The sequence below is a fragment of the Macaca nemestrina genome, chromosome 5 (assembly GCF_043159975.1).
Source record: "Macaca nemestrina isolate mMacNem1 chromosome 5, mMacNem.hap1, whole genome shotgun sequence".
NCBI lineage: Eukaryota > Metazoa > Chordata > Mammalia > Primates > Cercopithecidae > Macaca > Macaca nemestrina.
This window is the reverse complement of record NC_092129.1, coordinates 22,407,340-22,423,027: the sequence shown is the minus strand read 5'-3', so window position 1 is coordinate 22,423,027 and position 15,688 is coordinate 22,407,340. Positions and strand designations below refer to the sequence as shown.

At 36.2% G+C, this 15,688-nt stretch overlaps 2 long non-coding RNA genes across 2 annotated transcripts in view; one reads left to right on the top strand and one right to left on the bottom strand.

Moving 5' to 3' along the window:
• LOC105465492 (uncharacterized) overlaps window positions 1-9,976 on the top strand; it is a 29,417-nt gene extending 19,441 nt beyond the window's left edge. The window contains exon 3 of the long non-coding RNA XR_011623034.1: window positions 9,946-9,976. This is a non-coding gene — a long non-coding RNA (uncharacterized lncRNA). The remainder of the gene's footprint in view (window positions 1-9,945) is intronic.
• The window catches only part of LOC105465493 (uncharacterized), a 34,293-nt gene continuing 25,322 nt past the window's right edge, over window positions 6,718-15,688 (bottom strand). Inside the window, exon 3 of the long non-coding RNA XR_977547.2 lies at window positions 6,718-6,772. This is a non-coding gene — a long non-coding RNA (uncharacterized lncRNA). The remainder of the gene's footprint in view (window positions 6,773-15,688) is intronic.

Here is a 15,688-nt window from a genome sequence, read left to right as displayed (position 1 = left end):
TGTGAAGAATGTCATTGGTATTTTGATAGCAATTGCATTGAATCTGTACGTTACTTTGGGTGGTATTGACATTTTAACAATATTAATTCTTGGAATCCATGAGCATAAAATATCTTTCCAATTTTGTGTCTTCTTCAGTTTTTTTAAGAGAGTTTTATAGTTTTTCTTGTAGAGATCTTTCACTTCTTTAAATTTATTTCTAAGTATCTTACTTTTTTAAACTTTATAAAAGGGATTTCTTGTCTGTTTACTCTTGGCATATATAAATGATACTAATTTTTGTATGTTGATTTTTGTACTTTGTGACTTCACTAAAATCATGTATCAGTTTTTATAGTTTTCCAGCAGAATCTTTAAGTTCTTCTAAATATAAGATCATGTCATCTGAGAACAGGAATAATTTGACTTTTTCCTTTCCAACATGGATGGCCTTTATTTCTTTGTATTGTCTGATTGCTCTGGCTAGGACATCTAATATTATGTAGAGTAAAGGTGATAAAAGTACTTATTCATTATTTTTTTCTTTTTTCTCCTCTGACTCCGTATTTTCTAATAACCTGTCTTTGAGCTCACCAGTTCTTTCCTCTGCTTCGTCCATTCTGTTTAGAGCCTCTAATGAATTTTGCATTTAAGCAAATATATTTCTCAGTTCCAGGATTTCTGTTTGATTTTTTATTACAATCTCTTTGTTAAATTTATTTGACAAACTTCTGAGATGATTTTCTGGATGGTATTGGAAATAAATGAGTTTTTTTCAAACTGCCATTGTGACCAGAGAGCCCACCCATCACCATCTCGTTAGGTTTAGTTACTGGCTCTTTACCTTGTCCATTTAGGGAGATGATGGTTTTCCATCTGCTATTTTTCTCATGTATGTATGTCTATGTCTTTGCATGAAAGGATTATTTATTCCAGTCTTCTCTGTCTTGTTTGTTTTGGTTTGTATTGGGTATGTTTGTCTAGAGATTTCAGTGTAATATACCTGTTGAATACATGTTTTTTTTTTTTTTTTTCTTTTTTTTGGGCTGGGTTTTTTTTTGTTGTTTTTTTGTTTGTTTGTTTGTTTGTTTGGTTTTTTTTTTGTTTTTTTTGTTTTTGACTGCATCAGTTTCAGCACTAGATGGTGCATTACACCCAGATTTGCCCCAGCTCTAGCAGAGCAACTTTGTAGCACTGCCCATCCCAAATAGAGAAGACCCGCATGGACACCCTCAAAAAAAATATCCTGTCAGTGTGGGAACTGGCTAGTGACTTTTGCCCAAGGGACCCATGGAATGTGTCTCCTACTGTGTGGTGCTGCTGAAGAGCCACTCTTATTTGGCATTTTCTTTGACTGAGATACAGAGTGGAGTTTTCCACTCTGGGATGCTAGCACCACCTCCTCCCTTTGTCTCTGGCTGTCCTCAGGAATTATTTTCCCTTCAGGAACTCATCATGCTTCCCACGGATTGAGACAAGTTTAGGTCTCCTGTCAGGTAAACCAAAATGGTGAAAAAACTGGTTGTCCATTTTAATCTCACTCTTACCAGTATAATCATGTGTTGGAGTGAAATTTTCTGCATGCTTTGTGCCTGAGAGATTGGGGGAAGGGCATTGCAGACATAAAAATCCAATTCTGTTATCATCTATGCTGAGTTTTAAAACTTCTCTGTGGCTCTGGGAACTTTCTTATCTTCATATTTAGGTTCTGGGATATTGCTGGTGATCACCATGGTGCTATACATTTGTGTTTGGTTGTCTGTAGTGGGAGAATGAAGACAGCTTGCTTCCAGTTGACCATTTTTGTTCAGAGTAATATTGCAATACATGTATACAATATGCAGTGATCAAATCTGGGTTGTTAGCATATTCATCACCTCAAACACTTATCATTTTTCTTTGTGTTGAGAACATTCAAAATCATCTCTTCTAGCTATTTGAAAATACACAATAGATATTACTAAGCATAGTGAAAGGCTGGTTTTAAAAAGACATTGTGGAGTGTGATAAATGGACTAGAAGTGAAAGAGGAATAGCTACGGCATATACTTTCAAAGCCATGGCTCACCTCCTATGGTGTAGCATTCACATGGCAGTATGCAATCAAATATATTCTTGAGTGAGTATCCAATATTAATAAAAGAACATGTATCAATAGTTAAAACTATAATTTAAACTATGCACCAATATTTTAAACTGTAATTTCACTATTCTTGAGTCCTTAATTCCAAAATCAAATCCTAAATTCATGTGAGCATAGATGTATTTTTCAGGATGTCAAATGAAATTTATAGATCAAGTTTGGATGTTTTACCAGAATGCACTGTGTACACACACACACACACACACAAACCCATTTGCTAGAAATTGAAATAATTTTCCCCCTAACTCCATGTGGCCTTTTAGAAACTGCTTATATATGCTTCTCTGAAAGTCGATCTGCACAATCTGTGCAAAGTGAGCAGTGGAGCAAATTATTGTCTATAGGTAAGTAACTGAAACAGTGGTAGACACCTGACCTCAGATGAGAAAATTGTATAGTTCTATCTTCCAGAAACTTATCATTGAGACACAGCAACTCTATGCTCTTGAACTGAGGACCTGAAGGAAGTGTAGTGCAGCCAACACAGCAGTATCATCACAGCAGTATGATGTCAAATGTCAACTTTAGAGAGATTGGAGAATGGCACAAACAAGAAGGGGTTTCTGTGTTTTTCTCTATCATAAACAGTTATGAGAGAGGGAAACACAGACAGAGAGAGAGGCTGCTCAGTTTCCGATGTCTTTCCTAACTTTAGACCTTCGTAAACCTAAATCAACCAACCCACTTTGCATCTGGGGCTGACATATTGTCTTCCTGCATGTTACAATATCCTGTGATCAACTGTACAAGCTACTATCTAAGGTTAATCTCTCCAGTTGTAAACTGGATCACATAATCTATCTCCTAATCAAGGAAATTTTCCCAGACATTTTCCTTAATTTCTCCTTCAACATAATTTTTTCCTCAAAACCAATTTACTCTCCCAGTGTAAAAACAGTACCTAGAAAACAGTAGGTGCTAAATAAACATTTATTAAAAGGAACTCACCCCAGGGGGAAAAAAAAACACTGTCGATATGGATGAGTGCTTCAGGGAAACAGATTGGCAATACTGCAACCAGAGAAAGGAGTAGGGAGTAAGTGTGTATTGTGTATAACTGTACCACTGGAGGAATACTTGGAACAGTAACACACCTGAGACACAGGCCCACTGAAAGACCAAGAGTTAATCATGATATTATAGAATGCTATCTCTCTTCCACATCTCATTGCAACACCAACAGGGCTCCAGTGTAATAACAATGGATTACAGTGGAAAGAGATTCAAGGCATAGATTCTCTGAGGGAGAGTACTTAGGGAAGCCTCAAGTCAAGAAGGAGATAAAAACGAGATGAGTAGAGCAATTTTTAGACTCTGACACCTATTGCAGCAGCAAACATTAGCACAATCCAACTTCTAGCCCCATTAATTTAAATTCCCACCCCAGAGGCCTATTTTCCTTGGTTCCTATTACTTTATACAGAATGTCTTGGTTCCTATTACTTTATACATATACTTTTAGTAGTAGTCTAAGGAGATATGAGGATGAAATGTAATGTGGTATCCTGGATCAGATACTGGAAAATGAAAAAGATATTAGGGGAAAAACTAAGAAATTTCAAAAAAAAGGTATCTACTTTAATTGTGATATATCAATATTAGTTCATTGATTGTGACAAATGTACTATACCAATGTATGATATTAATAACAAAGGAAATGATATGAAGTATATGAGAATTCTGTACTGTCTTTCCAATTTTTCTGTAAATACAACTATTTTAAAATGAGAAATTTATTTGGAAAATCATAACAGAGCTGAATATCATTGTAGGTAATTATCATCACCAGGATATTTTAGAATGCATTTTATTAAGACCAAACTCTTTTCTGCTGCCTTCTTCCTCCAACACTTCTCCCTTCTAATTGATAGTGAGCAAAATTGACCCTAATGGCATTCCCATAAGTATACAAAAATTATTTTTAGGTCTAAGTACCTCCGAAATAGCTTTTCCCTATAGTTCACTTTGGAACCTTGAAGACAATTTTTTTCCCATAACTCCTCATTTTTATCCAAGATGTAAGATCTTGAAATTGTCTATCCTTTTGCCTACCATCATTCCTACCTAGCTGGCCTTTCATGTCCCTATTTCTTCACCTCTGAATTTTATCTCCATCTATTTCATTGTGCCTTTTGAAACTCCAAATCCTCTGTATATAAATTCTCCTCCTTCCAGTGTTTTTCCCACCTCCTTCATCACGAATTCTTCCCTGATGGTTCCAGTGGGTCTATATTAAGAACTTTTCCACTGTGCTTCCAAATTTATTTCCTAAGTCTACTCTAGAGCTCATTACCCTTTTATAATTCTGTTTCCTATTCATCTACCTGCATTCCCAGGACCTAGGACCTAGAAAAAGCCTTACTAAGTGTTAAATAAGTGGCTGAATGAACACCAGAACAGCATACTAGTAAGTGTATCTAACGCAGCAAAAATTGTACATATATATTGTTTAGAGGAAAGGTTGATTGTATTTGTATGAGAGTTAATCAAGCAAAGATGTAGCTCTAAGTTGAATGAACTGGAGGATTCATCTATGAAAATATGACTCATATCATTCAAAATGAAAAATAGGGGGATTATGTTTTCCTTTTTTCCCCTCCAACTGTCCCAAGACCCTAAGGAAGTGGAGCAATACCCTCAGGTTGACAGCCTCTCTTTATGGACTCCCTACATATATAGAAATACCTTGAATACATTGCAGGTTCAGTTCCAGGCCACTGTAGTAAAGTGAGTCACAGATTTTTTTTGGTCTCCTGGTACATATGGAAGTTATGTTTACACTGTACTGTAGTTTACTAAGAGTACACTAGTATTATGCCTGAAAAACCATGTACATAGCTTAATTCAAAAATACTTGATTGCTAAAAATGCTAAGTTGTAATCTTTTTGCTGACGGAGGGACTTGCCTCAGTGTTGATGGGTGCTGACTGATCAGGGTTGTGGTTGCTGAAGGTTGGAATGGCTGTGGAAATCTCTGAAAAAAAAAGGCAATAAAGTTTGTTGCCCTGATTACCCTTCCTCAAAAGATTTCTCTGTAACATCTGTTTGTTAGCATTTTAACCACAGTAGGATTTACTTCAAAATTGGAGTAAACCCTCTTAAACCCTGCTGCGGCTTTACCAACTAAGTTTATGTAATATTCTAGATTCCTTATTGTCATCTCAACTAGGTGCACAGCATCTTCACCAGGAGTAGATTCCATCTCAAGAAACTACGGTCTTTGCTCATTTATAAGAAGCATTTCCCAATCCATTAACTTTTGATTATGAGATTGTAGCAATTCAGTCATACCTTCAGGCTCCACTTCTAATTCTACTTCTCTTGCTATTTCCACCAAATCTGCAGTTACTTTGTCCATTGAAGTCTTGTATCCCTCAAAGTCATCCATGAGGGTTGGAATCAACTTTTTCCAAACTCCTGTTAATGTCGATATTTTGACCTCCTCCTATGAACCATGAATGTTCATAATTATGTCCAGAATGGTGTCTCCTTTCCAAAATTTACTTTGCCCAAATCCATCAGAGGAATCACTCTCTATGGCAGCTATAGCTTTAAAAAATGTATCTCTTAAATAATAAGACTCTAAAATAAAAAATAACCCTTCATCCATGAGCCGCAGAATAGATGTTGTGTTGGTAAGCATGAAAACAGTATTAACCTCCTTGTATATCTCCGTGAGACATCTTAGATGACCAGGTGCATAGTCAATGGGCAGTAATATTTTGAAAGAAATATTTTTTTCTGAGCAGTAGGTCTCAACAGTGGGATTGAAATATTTAATAACCATGCTGTCAACAGATGCACTGTCATCCAGGCTTTGCTGTTACTCTTATAGAGCCTAGGCAGAGTAGATTTAGCATCATTCTTAAGGGTCCTAGGAGTTTCAGAATGGTAAATGAGCATTAGCTTCAACTTATAGCCCCTAACAGAAGACCCTGTTCTTTTAAGCTTTGAAGCCAGGCATTAACTTCTCCTCTCTAGCTATGAAAGTTCTAGATGGTATCTTCTTCCAACAAAAGGCTGCATCATCTACATTGAAAATCTGTTGTTTAGTGCAGCTGCCATCATCAGTGCTCTTAGCTAGCTCTTCTGGATAACTTGCTGCAACTTCTACATCAGCACTTGCTGCTTCATCTTGCACTTTACGTTTTGTTATGGAGACAGCTTCTTTCCTGAAACTTCAAGAACCAACTTTGTTAGCTTCCAGTTGTTTTTCTGCAGCTTCCTCACCTCGCTCAGGTTTCACAGAATTGAAAGGAGTTAGGACCTTACTCTGGATTAGGCTTTGGCTTAAGGGAGTGTTGTGACTGATTTGATCTTCTTTCCAGACCACTAAAACTTTCTCTGTATCAGTAATAAGACTGTCTCAGTTTCTTATCATTCATGTGTTCACTGGAGTAGCACTTTTAATTTCATGCAAGAACTTTTCCTTTTCTTTCACAGCTTGGCTAAATGTTTAGTGCAAGAGACCTAGCTTTCAGCTTATCCTAGTTTTCAACATGCCTTCCTCACCTAAACTTACACATTTCTAGATTTTGATATAAAGTGAGAGACAAGTGACTCTTCCTTTAATTTAACACTTAGAAGTCATTGTAGGATTATTCACTGGCCTAATCTCCACATTATTGTGTCTCAAGAGAATAAGGAGGCCTGAGGAGAGAAAGAGAGATGAGAGAACAGTCAGCGGAGCAGTTAGAACACACATATTTATTAAGTTCGCTGTCTTATATGACCATGGTTCGTGAGACCCCAAAACAATTACAACGGTAACATCGAAGATCTTGATCACAGATCATCATAACAGATATAATAATAATAAAAACTTTAAAATATTCTGAAAATTACCAAAATGTGACACAGAGATATCAAGTGAGCACATGCTATTGGAAAAATGGCACCGATAGACTTGCATGATACAGGGCTCCCACAAACCTTCAATCCTTAAAAAACTCAGTATCTGTGAAGTTCAGTAAAGCAAAGTGGAATACAAGTGTGTCTGTATACATGCATGGAGTGATGCTGGCAATCACAGATGTTGGCAAGGTAGGAGGAGACAGCAATCTCAATAGCACGCACACAGTCAATAAGAGGCAATTCACACATTAGGAGGTATCCTGATCATCAACTACATTCTGACAGCTGCATTGGTAAGATGAGAATAAAGAACAAATATGTGGGCTGATGTTTTTGGCACATGAAGAGATCAACAACAACAACAACAACAAAAGGAGATCAACAGAAATGAAAACAAACCCATCATATTATTTTTCTTATCAGAATTCACTTTGAAAGGTTGATATCCAGTGATAATTAAATGAGCTGGTGAGCATTTATATTTTGTAAAGTTTTCTGCATATATATTATGTCACAAAAAATACAAAATAAATCTCCATGGCTTAATATTATGTAACAAGAAAAATTCATTCATAAAGAGCCACAAGTTAAATTTACCAATAATAACTGTATATGTAGTAAAGGTCAAAGAGGAATTAGATACCCATTATTAAACACAAAACAATTCCCTAATTTTTCATTCCAGTACTACCCTTATTCAAATGATATTGCTGTGGGAAACGAAAGAACAGACAGTAATCATATTGCCAATTGAGTTATAAGAATAATTTTATGTTACTTAGTCCTCCTTTAAAGCAGACACGTTTTAAACATGCTTGTTATAATCAGTGCTTTCTATGGCTACAGTTGGGCTATAAGTGAACTCAATAATTTACACCTATCTCACCCCATCCAAATGGTTTTCTGAAGCGTTTGAAAAATAATACAAAAAAGTAAGATGCTTTTGGGTTAAAATATTACCTTACTATTCTTTAAGTACATATAGAAGAATGTGGCTTAAATGTGCCATAACCCTGTGATTATAATATTTCACCCAAGAATTAGACCCCTCAAGTCCCAGACAGGGCTGAAATCCACAGGCCTTCCTCAAGGGCAGAACCAGCCTGGGATCCTATCAGCATGGAAGCTTAGATAAGAGCGTATACTTCCTGTGGATAGGAGTCCCACAGAGAAGGAGAATGGAAGGCATGGGACTACATGTGGTTGGTTCCTCTTCTCAAACTTACCAATCAGTTAAGATTGGATGGGAAAAAGTGGAGAGCAAGAGTGAAGACAAACAGGAGTGACACCCAGAGAATGAAGCAAAACTGAGAGATGCTGGGTGTTACATTAATTCATGTCCTCCAACAAGAATGGAAACATCAGGAGTTGGAAGGCAGTGCTCCCCTACTCTCAAAAGCAACCTTGTTTGTTGCTGGTCTAAGACTTAGGCTTTGTCACCATTTTCTAAATCTCCTTCTTTACACTATATTATAAGGGGTAATATCTATATTCTCAGATAGATAATAAGCTCCATGAGGGTAAGGAATAGATCTGTATTTTTCACTGTATTTCCAGCACCTAGTTTGAAGCTTATCATAGGGTGGATGCACAAGTATTATTTACTGAATAAATGAATGAGTGAGTGAATGTTAATGATATCCCAGCATGACTCAGCAAAATCATAAAGATAGTGCATGGGAGCCATCACTGTTGCCACAGAAAAACTGATTGCTCCCTTTGTATATGCTTGGATTGACTTGTTCTCTTCCCATACCTCATACATGCACACACAGACACACATACATGAGATAATTTGTGATGGAATAATGGTCTCCTATTGAACACAGCTTGTCTCATGACCAGGTAGCCAGGAAGATTTCCAAGCTGGTGAACAGTGTGAGTGGTGGGCTCTGTTAGAGGTGATTGCATATGGGGGTGTAGGAGATGTGAAAGATAAAATGAAAAATTGTAGAGAACAATTTTAGCCAAGCAACAGCCTTTTCCATTCGTTCCTTTTAGGTAAATACATTATTTTTCAAATCATAATAGTTTATAACACTTTGAGAACAGGGCAGAGAACTGCTGTAAGTGTTTAACATTAGAACGTATTTGTTGTGAGCATCAAACTAGGCAGTACAAAACAGTTTTAACCATTGGCTTTGAGTCACACAGATCTCAGCTCTGACCTAGTACTAGTTATATGACCTTAATTCAGTTGCTTACTTTCTCAAAGCTCAGTTTTCTCATCTGGAAAGTGGGAAAAACAATGGCTGCCTCACAGAGTTGTTGTAAGGATTAAGACAACAAAGTATATGTAATGCCTGAAATACATACAACAGAGAATAAACGGTAGCTATTGTTATTCTAAATCTTAAAACACTGTGTAAACTGTAAGTCACTAACTAAATGTAGGGGATTATTATCATTATTACTATTGTAGGAAATTTCACAGCTGTTTCACAAAAAGGCAACAGCAAAACAGAGGATGTTTTGCTCCATATCTATCTATTACACAGAAGTTAACAGCTGTGCATTAATGGCTGCTTCATTCCCCAGTGGTATATGAGCTGTATTACAAGAGAAAAGGTTAAGTCCTCATTAGGCATATAAGGTGTGTTGTAGAGCAGAAAGTCACCTGTCAAATGTGCTCAGCTGTCTTCTATCACTTGTCATCTTGTCACATTTGTTAAGTCAAAAAATACATATAAGCTCATAACAATTTAGGTGTTGTGATTTTTTAATTGCTTTTTTAAAGTTTCTTTTTAAACTAAAATTTTCATTTGATAGCTCTAAGGTCAAATGTTTAATATGGGACATTGTCATTGCTGTGTGCTTCAATATACAACCATTATAATTAAGATTTCAAATGACTCTGGTTCTGAAGTACATTGCCTCTGGTTTGCATAATTCACATTATATTCATTGTTGCAGTTTACTTTGCATAAATCAATCTTGTTAATATCTTTAGTCCTCCTCTTGCTTTCCAGAGTCTTGAATCAAGTTAATTCTCTGCAGGAGGAAGTGTCAGGACTCAGGCAGCTAGGGGGATCTGCATAATTCTACTCCATTGTTAATAAAATCTGTACTACAGAAGGTTCCATGATTTATTGGCAAATTTTAACTCTGCTGCCTCTTTGTTTCTCTATGAAATAAGAACATAGGTATATGTCTACATAGAATGGTCAGAGATAGGGAATAAAGGGGTTAAAGGAAAAAAAGTGGGCATCCAAGTTGTGACAATGAAACACAATTGATTCCCCTAATGGATATTCTACTGAGAATACCAGCTTGAAAAGAAGAAAAGTAGAAGCATTGTTTTTTTTTTAAGAGTTGCAGCAATAAACATTGTATTCTGTTAGCATAAAGGTGAGGTGTCACCATATTAGGGTGGCAGAACTATCCCTGAGAACTACGCATGACGCTGACAACCCATCCTAGTTGTTCACATAGAGAATGGACCTATGGGATCCATACGCAGAAGGATTCTCCAGCTGGACTATGCATTAAACCACAAAAATCCCTCAGAAAATAAGATGAAAACTGCTGAAGAGGAGAAAATGTTGCCCTCATTACTATAGCCTTCTTACAAAGCAGATAATGACATCTACCATCAAACAAGATATGTCTCTTGTCAAGACATTTTTTCTTAATCCCCACAGAAACCTATGTGTATTTGTTTCTTCTGATGTCACCAATATGGTTGTTTTTTTCCAAAACAACAACATGGTTCTTTTTCCCAATAGCCAAGTCTATTATACATGTCAATTTTCTCTCTACATATAATCTGCACCGCAACACTATCCCTCAATCTTCTCTATAGTGTTTACCAGTAAAACCATTCCAGAAATGGAAACATTTATTTCTATTTGCATAAAGTACTGCCTCTACTGTTTTCCTTTCTTCTAAATTTATTGTGAACCAGTAATGGATTTTTAACAGTAGATTTTCTCTGAAATCAACTTAGAAATTTATCCAAAATGTATTAAGCACCAACTGTGCCAGGAATTATACTAAACATTAGGAATACAAAGTCAAATTCATTCTTTATGCATAAAAATGTGTTGAGTATTAAACTTCCACTTCAGAACCCGATGGAATAAGTGGTATTGGACTTTTTCTTCCAAGAACAACAACTTATAAAACTAGAAATTTTAAGGGCAAACTTTTCTTCAGGTATTAAACACCAACACTGGTTTTGATGTTTAAAAGACAGGAAACACATAAATGAGTTGCACAATTCTGCAGTTTCCTTCCTCAGGGCACTTTCCTGACAACCCAGGGATGTGGAGCTCAGGAGGAAAATATGAACTCAGTGAGCTGAGAGAACAAAGTCATTTAGGGGTATTGAAGAGCCGGAATGCATACATCATGGTGCAGCCTAGAGAAAGCAGTACAATGGGGTTCCCAGAAATCTGTGTGGTGATTCCCTTGGGTATTTGCCTGAGCACAAAACCTCTTTCTTTATGGGCTGCTTCATTCCCCAGTGGGATATGAGCTGTATTATAATAGAAATGGCTTGGCTGGTAGGTTGCCATCTTCTCTCTATGCCTATTCACATCATCTTTCCTCTGTGCAAGTCTCTGTACCCAAATTTCTTTGTTTTTATAAGAACCCCAATCATATTGGATTAGGGGATCCTAAGGACCTCATTTTAAGTTTATTCCCTATGTTAAGACCCTATCTCCAAACACAGTCATATCATGTGGTACTGGAGTTAGGACATCAACATATGAAATTAGAGATGGAGGGGAACACAGTTCAACTCCTAACAAAAGGAGATTTTTTAAACCTGTCTAACTATCATTCCAAATACTGTGGAAATATGCTTCAAATTGAGGATAAATTTTTTTTTGGATAAAGCTAAAATAAATATTTTTGGCAACCAGACCCTTACTTTAAGAAATACTAAAGGAAATTCTTTAGATTGAAGGCAAATGCTACATAGAATGTCAAATCTACAAGAAGACATGAAGAACTCCAGAAATGTTGAATAAATGGGTAGATATAAAGGTCTATTTTCCCTTTTCCCTAACTTCTTTAAAAGACAACTGACTGCTTAAAGAAAAAATGATAAAACTGTATTGTAATATTTATAATATATATAAGAAAAATATATGACAAGAGCACAAATGATTTCTCCTGTTACAAGTCTCTTAAGTGTTAGTTGAAGTGGCACAATGTTGATTCTAACTAGGTTAAGGATGCATAATATAGTCCCTGGAGCAATCACTAAAATAATGCAACAGAGTTAAAGCTAAAAGGAGGAAAATCGAATTGCAAAAATTAATCTGTGAAGCAAGGACCTCACCAAAAAAAGAAAAAAAAAATTAAACCAAAAGAAGGCAAGAAAGGCAAAAGAATACCAAAACAAAACAAAACAACAGATGGAACAAATAGAAAACCAACAGAAAGCAGAAGGCTTAAATCTAACTAATCTAACCATGGACGACTGTATTTAGCCACAATAATATCTCCTGTCTTCTACAATGGGTCTGTATCAGTTTATGAGTGCTGCTGTAACAAATACCACAGCTCGGGTGGCTCAAACAACAGAAATTTATTTCCTCATAGATCTGGACACTAGAAGAACAAAATCAAGATGTCAGCAGGGTTGGTTTCATTCTCAGTCTTCTCTGTCTTGTAAATGGTTATCTTCTCCCTTTGCACATACATAGTCTTTCCTCTGTGCACATCCCTGCCATTATCTCCTCTTCTTAAAATTAGGACACTTGTCGTATTGCCTTAAAACACCACCACTCACATGACCTCATTTTTACCTTAATTAATACTTTAAAGACCCCATTGCCAAATTCAGTCACATTCTGGGGTACTAGGAAGAATGTGTGAATTCAGTTCATATCAGGATATTTGCCATTTATATTAAGAGGAATTGTTTCTCCAACCTATTGAACCTAGATGGGTGTTGTTACTGCTTTGACCAATATATTATGACAGAAGCAACACTGTCAATTCCAGGCGTGATACTGATCTGACATGTGCTGACAATGCTATACTACTAAGCAATAAAAGGGTTTGAACTACTGATACATTGAACTTGTATGAATATCAAAATCAGCATATTGAAAGAAAAAAGTCGGACACAAGGGAATGAATACTTTATAATTTCATTTATATGAAGTTCAAGAATAGGCAAAAGTAATTTAATCTGATAGGAATTCAAACAGTGATTCCCTCTGTTTGAGGGAATATAATTGGACTAGAAGGGGTCAGTGAGGAACCTTTTTGGGTGATAGAAATGTCTGTAACATGGTTGTCTAAGTCCTTTTTGTGTTGCTCTGAAGGAATATCTGAGGCTGGGCAATTTATAAAGAATTTATAAAGAAAAGAGGTTTGTTCGACTTATGGTTCTGTAGGCTGTAGAAGAAGCACGGGGCAAGCATGTGCACGTCAGGCTTCTTCCACTCATGGCAGAAGGTGAAGGAGAGCCAGGGTGTGCAGAGATCACATGGCAAGAGAGGAAGCAATAGAGCTGGAGGAGGTACTAGGCTGATTTGTGTGTGTGTGTGTGGTTTTTTGTTGTTGTTTTATTTTTGAGTTTTTTTTTTTTTTTTTTTTTTTTAACAAGCAGCTCTAGAGGGAACTGATAGAATGAGAACTCACTCACTCACTTCCCCTAACCCAGGGAGGACATTAATCTATTCATGAGGGATTCAACCTTGTGACCCAAACACCTCCCATTAGGCCCCACTTTTAATATTGAAGATATTAGTTTCCTATTGCTTCTGTAACACAGTGCTACAAATTTAGCAGCTGAAAACAACACAAATTTATTATCTTATATCTTATAGTTCTGGAAATCATTAGTCCAAAACAGGTCTCACTGAGATAAAATTAAGGTGTCAGGGAGGGCTGGTTCCTTCTGGAGCTTCTAGGGGAGAATATATTTTCTTGCCTTTTCCAGCTTCTAGAGGCTGCCCACCATCCTTGGCTCCTGTATTCCTTTCACCTTCAAAGTCAGCAAGAGCCAGTCAAGTCTTTCTCACATTGCATCACTCTGACACTAACTCTTCTGCCTCCTTTTTCCATATTTGAAAGATATGATTGCAATCACAATCCATTTTGTGCTGCTATAAAACAATAAGACAGACTTAGTAATTAATAATGAATAGAAAGGTATTGACTCATGATTCTGGAGGTTGGGAAGTCCAAGATCAAGACTGATATCTGATGAGGACCTTCTTGCTGCATCATCCCATGATGGAAGGGCCACGAGAGGCAAGAGGGAGGCAAAGGGGGGCTGAATTTGTCCTTTTATAAGGAACCCACTCTTTCAATAAAGGCATTAACCTATTCGCGAGGGCAGAAACTTTATGGCCTAATCACATTTTAAATGTCTCGCATCTTAATAAAGTTACAATGGCAATTACATTTCAACATGAGTTTAAAAAGGTACAAGCATTTAAACCATAGCTGGGCTCATCCAGATAATCAGGATAATTTTATTTTAAATTCAGCTGATTGCAATTTGAATTCCATCTGTGACCTTAATCGCCCTAGTCAAGTAACAATAACAATAACAGATCCTGGGGATTAAGACATGAACATCTTTGGAGTAACCTTATTTTACCTACCATACTTTATGTAATTTTATCTCAATAAAAAAGGGTTTTTTAAAAGCCTTTGATATGCCAGTCACTATTCTGGGTTCTTAGATACAGATAGTCTAATATTTATTTATTTATTCTTTTCTGTCTTCTCTACTACAATCTAACCTTTATGATATCAGGGTGGTTTGTTGGGTTTACTGTTGTTAAAATAGTATCTAGCACATAGAGGAGCTTAGTAAAAATTCATTGAGTAAATGAATATGAAGTCAAACAATAAATTTTTCTTTTGCATCTGTGACCTTAATCGCCCTAGTCAAGTAACAATAACAGATCCTGGGGATTAAGACATGAACATCTTTGGAGTAACCTTATTTTACCTACCATACTTTATGTTGATTTTATTTGTAATATTGATTGATTTGTTGGCAGAGCTTTATATAGACAAAATCACAGCAATTACAAATTTACAAACCCCAGAAAATAAAAGGTTGTCTTTCAACCATTGAATGTCAGTATTAGAATACCACAATCATCTTACAGGACATCCCAGGAAGCAGGAGGCAGAGCCATTCATTGAATGGGGTCAACCTTTATATTAGAATATCAAAGTTTCCTTAGAAAACAATTTGGTTCAGGAGACACACTCAAGGTTTTATTTCCTGATTAATTTGGGTTGTTTTTACTGTTATTCCTTGTGAAGCTGAAATACATTATTTTAAACTAAAATATATAGTATAAGAAATACCACCAAAGACAATTTTTCCCCTGTTGTTTATTAAGTATTTTACTAAAGGCTTTAAAAGTCAACACCAGAAAATATGTTTCACACCATCACTTCCTTACATGTTTAGACCTTTGAATGCTTGATGTTCATAACTTCATAACATCAAGCACAAACATACAAAGTCTTGGGGGAAAAAAGACATTGCATTTGGCTATGCTTGGAGGAGAATAAAAGGGTTCCTTCCTTCTGTCTCCCCCCAACCCCAAGATATTTATGTTCCCTTAGGAAATGAATGCAGCAATAATATGTAAATGTACCAATAACTTCTGACCTCTTTCTTACACTGGTTTGCATTTTGAATATCATAGCTAAGACTCCATGATTTTTTATAACTCTATTCATGAGGGAAAAAATAATTTATTCCACTAAACAATCAGG